Below are 7,637 nucleotides of genomic sequence, written 5' to 3'. Positions count from 1 at the left end.
TCAGTCCTGCATAAATCATGAATAAGTCGCAGAGGAGGGAGGCTGTGTAGAGCTGGATGGAGCCAGAACACACATGCTCATTAATGCTGCTGATGTAGGATGCTATGTATGACTGTCTCTTTGAGGATGATTACAACTACCCTGGCCCAAATGTCTTTGTTTCTTAACTTGTGTTGAGGTCTCATCCGGCCCAACATTTCTCTGAGTCTATGATTAAACTACTCAGGCCAAATTAACCCCCGGTGTAACTCTGATAACTTCAGTTGCGTTAGAGTCGAGATAAATATGGCATGTGCAGCAAAATTCACTTACTTGGCAAGCTTCTGTATCTGGATGATGGCCAGGGAAAAGATTCAGTGCAATACATTTCAGTGCCTGTAAACAATGGATTAATGGCTCACCTATGTAGTTGTGAAATGTCCATCTAAATGTCATCCCTGCTGCTGTCTGCAAGTCTTTGCAGTAGAATCCTGCTGGGTATCTCTCTGTTCGCTTCATGCTGGGCCCTGTGCTATTATGGTTGCTAAGCAAGTCAAATTAATGTTAAGACATTCTATGAAAACAGTTTAATGCGTTTGATACTGTACTGTTCTTGCCATGAAAGTAAGTCAGGCAATAGAAAGTATTTGTGCTGCATTCAATCTTTAAAGCAATAAAACTCCTAATCCAAACGAATGCAACTCAAAACTCAGAAGTAACTTGCTGTTTCATTAAAAATATTGTTCATCCTATTGATATTTATTGAAATTTGGCAGTAAGGGAGATTGGAATTAGCCCCTTAAATTGATTTCACACCAAGGTAGCTCCATTGAGCTGTTGAGTTACTCCTGATTTACGCTGATGTTTGAGTGAGATCAGAATAAGGGCAAACATATTTTGCACGATCTGGTTTTCAGCAAACATTTGCATTGGTTTTTCACACGCATTTCAACTTTTGAGCAGAGTAGGTTACCTGGTGGTAATCATGTGGCTGCAGTCATATGGGCTTTCTTCTGGTTCCCTCATTTGCTCAGTGTACTCCATTTACTCAAACAGGGTCAGACGCCAGTAGCGTTCAGCTTTTTAGTAGAAGAGGTCAGGGCCGGCTCCAGCATTTCTGCCGCCCCAAGCAAAAAAAAAAAAAAAAGCCGCAATCGCAATCGCGACCGGCGGCGGCAATTGGGGGGGAAAAAAAAAAGCCGCGATCGGCGACGGCAGTTCGGCAGCAGGTCCTTCGCTCCTAGAGGGAGTGAGGGACCTGCCGTCCCCGAATTGCCGCACATGCCGCCCCTCTCCCTTGGCCGCCCCAAGCACCTGCTTGTTAAGCTGGTGCCTGGAGCCGGCCCTGGAAGAGGTTGTATGTAGTGTGCTCCCTGTGAGCCTTGTTAAAACATTCGTAATTCAACCTCCTTCAGTTGTGTGTGTCTGGAATTTCAGTACTGGACAGATATTTAGAAAACACTGATCCCTTGTCAAGATACATTTCACTCTAGTCACTTTTTTTTTTTACTCAGGGCTTGTCTACACAGGCAAATAAGTGTGAAATAGCTATGTTGTGAACGTAGAGCACAATAGCTATTCCACATTAACCTGCACCACACACAGGCACTCTTAGTTCAGCATAAGTGTGTCCGCACAGGTAGCTAGAGCGGAGCAGGTATTCAGCAATAGCTATCCTCCATTTGCTAGTCCAGGCTTTTCCCCCATGTAGACAAGCCTCCAGAAATCAAGCGTCTAAAAGTCATGCCCACCTCCATTCTCTCTCAGGAAATTCCACAGCAATGATATGAAACACACGTGGAAGTTTCCACACAGCCCCAGTGAACGGACTGTAACTTACCCAGAGACGTGAAGCGGCTTCCAAATCAGCTGTTCATGCAAAAATACAGCCAAACCAAACAACGATAATTAAAATGAAACTTTTTAAAAAAGCGTTATCCCAATGAAAACTACCACATGAATCTGGTCACAGACAGCACTTTGGGTAAGTTAGCAATAACAAGGCTTTGCACATCTATATCACCTTTCCTCTAAGGATGTCAAAACATCAATCATTAATAAAGCCCCACAACATCCCTGTGAGATAGGTAAGTAGCATGATACCAATTTTACAAATGAGGAAATTGAAGCATACAGAAATGAACTGATTTGCCCAGGACCACAGACCAAATCAGCGGTAGAATTGGAAAGAGAGAACCCAGGAACCTTGACTCCCAGTCCCATGTTTTAACCAGTAGATACATTTATTCCATATAAGCAGATTCAGGGCAGTTTTATGTGAGGCCTCAAGGCACAGGTCAACTGACGGGCTCTCCCAGGAGGGCTAAAAATAGAACTTTTGGGCTGAGGCTGGAGCCTGGCTCTGAACTCCATCGAGGGGGAAGGGTCTTAGAAGCTGGGGTCCAGTCTGAGTCCTAACATCTACACTGCTATTTTTAGCCTGGCAGCGTGAGCCCACATCAGTTGGCCTGGGTTCTAAGACTCGCTGCCGCATTTTGGGTGATTTTTTTGCTGTGTAGACGTGCCCATAACACTTTTACATTGTGAATATTATATTTTGCATGTCACTTGGCTATATTTTAATAAGCTAGTAGGTGTTTTGAATTTCTGGTTTTCTATTTTTAATACACTTCTTTTCCTATTAAATGTCTGGGAGTAACTCTTATTGCAACTGAACCAAAAGAGGATATAGATATTGGGGCAATCCCACCACCCAGATCTCAATGGGACGACTTGCAGGAGCAAGGAAAGTGCCCTGGATCAATCCTGCACTGATGAAGTCAATGGGAACTTTGCCACTGACTTCAGCTGGGGGCAGAATTAGGCCCCATGTTCCTCAGACTTGCCTGATTCTAACACAGATTTTAAAAATAAATGAAACTCCTCCACATGATAATTGAAATTTCTATTTATTAATAAGTGGTGCAAGTTTTTAAAGACAGAACATAAAAAATCAGGTAAGAAGTATTGTTTGCATAATATATTGAAATAAACATATTAAAGTTGTTCAAATATCGGACAGTGCCAGAATATAAATTACACATACAGTTTAAAAATTACAATAAATAATATTATAAAGAGCACTAAAGGCCACTTGTATAAAAGTTGTGTTCCCTTGTCAGCCAGAATCTGAAAAGCATCTTTGTAGCCTGGAGAAAATTTCAGTGAGCAAGGCACAAATACTAGTAATAATCATATGCCCTAAACTACGAAACAAAATGCAGTTGGCTATGTAACCTTACATCTTAGCGTATTTTTAAGAATGAAAATTGGATCCCACTTCCACTGTTTTGCCTCACGTAGCTGCACTAGAAATGGTTAAAAAGCTGCTTGTTAAGGATCAGATCCTGCAGCCTAAATTTTCAAAAGTGACCTGTGATTGTGCAGGGCCTCAATTTTTGGGGCACCCAACTTAAGACACCCCAAAGTGGCCTCATTTTCAGAAGTGCAGAGCGCTGGCCCACTCAAAATCAAGCCCTTCAAAGGTGTCTTAAAATGGGCACCCAAAAATCAAGACAACTCCAAACTCACGAGTTACTTTGGAAACTCTAGGCCTGCATTCCTTGTGCGCCTGAAATGCCAAGCTAGCTCAATGGGAGTTTGGGGTGTCTAAGGATGCAAGATCTGGCTCTTCGTCACATATTCTGCAGTTATAGGGACAAATTCAGTCCTGGTGTCAGTTTCCACTGTAATCCACGGAGTCATAGCAGAGCTGAATTTGCTCCTTTAATCTGCATTTTCTGACTGCTATAGCGCCCAGCCCATCCCATTCTGATCCACCGGTGGACCCTTATGCTGACATAAAGCCCATCTGAAGTCAGTAGGATTTCATGCAAGTGTGAATTAGCATGCAGGATCCTGGGCCACAATTTGCAGCAATAAAACCTTTCAACTATTTCCTCCTAGAATCTTAAACAATGCAGCAAAGATATGGACAAAAGCAGAGCAAACATAACCCAAAGTCATTTTAGGGACAGATCTGGCGTCCTTCCACATGCTAAAGTCCTATTGATTTCTATGGGATTTATACATATTAAACCACTATAGGATCAAGCCTAAGAAAAGCCAATAGTCATTATTTAAACTTATTAGATTTTTCTTATAGGAACAAACTCCATAAATGGACCGTGAAACTGAGTTTGATCAAACAAAATAATTTTTCATGGCATGTGCACTTGCAATAATGAAACCCTTAAATTTTTTTTTTTTAGGGAAAAGGAGTTTAGATGACAATAAAGCTGCAAGGATAGCTGCACAATGTAAACAGAGATTACCTTTAAAAAAATGATATATGTGCTTTACTTGTTAGAGAGAGTCAGCGTAAAAACATAGCTAACAAAAATGTGCCCATTTCAGGAGGAATAATGCTGAGAGACTCAATCCATAAATAAAGAAAGATTAGTAGTTTGTACCATACAACCAGGACCTTCCCCTGCTCCCCTTGAAAGAGAGGTTAACCATTGACTTTAGGGAGAACGGGATAAAGCCCTAAATACTCGCCAATTATGGAAGATGAGAGTCATATTGCAAGAAGCATTGTTAAGCCCCGAAATAGATGCTTGGTCCCTAGTAGGCATTAAGAGTTAGCAAAGCATGGATTCAGACATTTAATCCTATTTAAGGTTAATTATGTAAACAAAGAGTCAGTGTCAGCCCAGACTCAAAGAAGGCCTGTCCCAGCTGTAATTGCTAGCAGTAAAACCAACTCCAGGTGCTAACAGAAGAATGGTGTAAATCCACTTCACTCCTGCTACGAAAATTAATGCTGCTTCAGATGCCACTGTCAAGTCAAATACTGAGCAATGCCTCTCTAAGTGGTAAGCCTATTTTACAAAACAGCACATGGCTTTTTAAGTACTGCTTTAATGCAGGCTAATAATCCTGGACACTGTCCTTTATTTCAACAGAGCACAAATATCATGTCACTTCTATGGTAAATGTACAAATTACAACTATTAACCCTACTCCATTATAGTCACATGATTAGAACCTAGGACCAGATCCTCAAAGGCATTGAGGCTCCTAACTTCCATTTGGAGCCTCATTACCTTTGAGGAACTGGGCCCTTGTGGCTAGTTACATTATCCATTAAGAAAAGGCACGTGGGGCTAAATTTTCAGACTTTCAAATTTTCAGAACCAGATTTCCAAATGTCTTCCATTTTATGTGCCCATGCAACCCCCTTTCCCCCACATTTGAATGCACAATCAGGAAATGCACACGCAGTATCCTGTAGACAGCTAACTCCCCGACTTGCATACGCAAAGGCCAGTCTGCACACACAAACCTGGGATTCACACATGATTCTGGTGGGCACAGTTTTGGAGGAAGGTTTTGAAATTTTTGACTCACAGGGCCAGCTCTACAGCTCGTGTAATCTGGTGCAGCTCCATGAAGTTGAAAAGAGCTATGCCGATTTACACCGGATGGGGGCAGGGCCATAATGGACATATTAGATAATACACAACAAGTGCAGAGTAGTTAAAAGTCCCTGCAGATTACTTTGTAGTTACACTTAGCAGCACAGATGGCTTCAAGATGCAAAGTTTGAATCTGGACTTTCCCAAAAAGTTTGGGCATGAATGGGTCTGAGATCTTGGTTTGGTCCATATAGAAGACTCAAAGTTTGGGTGCTTCTCTGCTGAGCAGGCAAAAAAAAAATATTTAGGAACTAACCTGCTTTTCTGGTTTGGACAACAAAAGATAGTACTTCCTCTTTCATTATTATGCCGCTAACTACTATTTCCTGTCCACCGTATCCTGTAAGTAAAGGGTGATATTTGTACACTGTAAAATATAGTATTACAACTTTTGACCAATTCTAGAGATCCTTTCCTAGTTTTTCCTCAGTCTGTGCTCAGGCTAACTCTCACTGATTTGGTGGTTTGCCGGGATAAAGACTGAGCAAGGTGCCCCCCCCCATCTTCTTAGCCCCTTGCTATTCAAAGTATATGGCCCTGCTTTATTTAAAAATTATGCGCTTGTTACGTTGTGATTTTAATGCTATGCAGTGTCCTGATTCTAACTAACTGACACGGTCTTACTTTGATAGGTGATCTACATAGAGTCATAGAATCACAGAATATCAGGGTTGGAAGGGACCTCAGGAGGTCATCTAGTCCAACCCCCTGCTCAAAGCAGGACCAATCCCCACCTAAATCATCCCAGCCAGGGCTTCGTCAAGCCTGACCGTAAAAACCTGTAAGGATGGGAGATTCCACCACCTCCCTAGGTAACCCATTCCAGTGCTTCACCATCCTTTATTATAAATATCTTTTTTTTCCACTGGTCAGCACTAATGCTAAACCTGAAATGATGAATTATTACAGGCTAAATTGAGTGGGTGCAGGCAAGTGCTGATATGGAAAAGCAGCGTTTATCTACACCCATAGTCTCAACCCAGCTGCTGCTCCATGCAAAGGACTTTCCGCATAGATTACGCCAAAGGGGCGGGGAGTGAGCTGTGTCAGATCTGTGAGGTGTGATGGACAACAAACATTAAAATGTGCTAACCAGACCTCCTGAATGCAGAACTCGGCCTCCTCCGACCTCTGTTACAGAAGACCCCCAGATGTCAACTCTGTGGACTTCAGAGGAGCCCTGCAGTTATGTCCGGCCTAGCCACATATTTAATTACAATCAAATACTAAGAGGCAGCCCTACTTTGACTTTAAGAATATCATTAATATTTCATTGTGTGGCTGCATTAGTCTTACCCTGTGTTCCCAAGCTATGCATTGCTTTCCCCTTTTAAACAGTAAAATTCTCCAGTGCTGCATATCAAGTCAAATCAGGGCTCACAGCCCAGGGTTGATCATTCAACTTTAAGGCAATTCAACTACTAAGTACAGACATGGTAGGGTAGTCAGTGATATTCCCCTTCCCCTCGCCCCTTTAGGACTACATTGTGATACGTAGACATACTGGCTAAATCCCTGACTTAGTTTGTTTCCTTCAAATAATGTCCCCTTAAGATTAAAGTATTTCATTTGTTTGCTTTTTTTCAGAGCATTCTGTATTTCACATTCCGCTTTTTTTTTTTAAAGAGTGCTGTAACTCGCTAAAATCAGATCGTGTCAATATTCACCTAGATTTAACACTGATAAGGTTTAGTTCTATATTGCTGTATCGGCTTAGGGCTAGACGGTGGCTTTTAAAGCCTGAACTCCAATACAGAGGGATGAAATAGGGTGGTGAGGGGTACAGAGGTGCACTGCATTCACAGCAGTCAATGGATACATTCTGAACGACATTTTCCAAAGCGGCCTTTAATTTTGGGTGCCTTCAGTTTTGGTTGCCCAGTTTTAGACACAAAGGGCCTGATTTTCCGAGGGGCTGAATATCCACAACTTCAACAAGAGCTGCAGGTGCTTTGCACCTCTGAAAAAATCAAGGATGTTTGTCTTGTAACTAATAACATACAATTTTACTCTGTCATGGATCAGTGAAATAGTATTATAAACAGAGACAGAGCTTTTCCTTCAACCATAACACAGAAGGGACAAATCCACTACCATGCACTTGTGTAACGTAAAACACAGCTTTAAGTTCAATGCAGGTACTTCCAAGAATCATTGACGCTGCCTAGAAAACTTTTGAAAATGCCCTAATTGAAATCAGTTCTACCTCTGGCAGATATTTTCTCTATGTCTCTAATG

This window comes from Emys orbicularis, chromosome 2 (genome assembly GCF_028017835.1).
Source record: "Emys orbicularis isolate rEmyOrb1 chromosome 2, rEmyOrb1.hap1, whole genome shotgun sequence".
NCBI lineage: Eukaryota > Metazoa > Chordata > Testudines > Emydidae > Emys > Emys orbicularis.
This window is presented reverse-complemented; position numbering follows the sequence as displayed.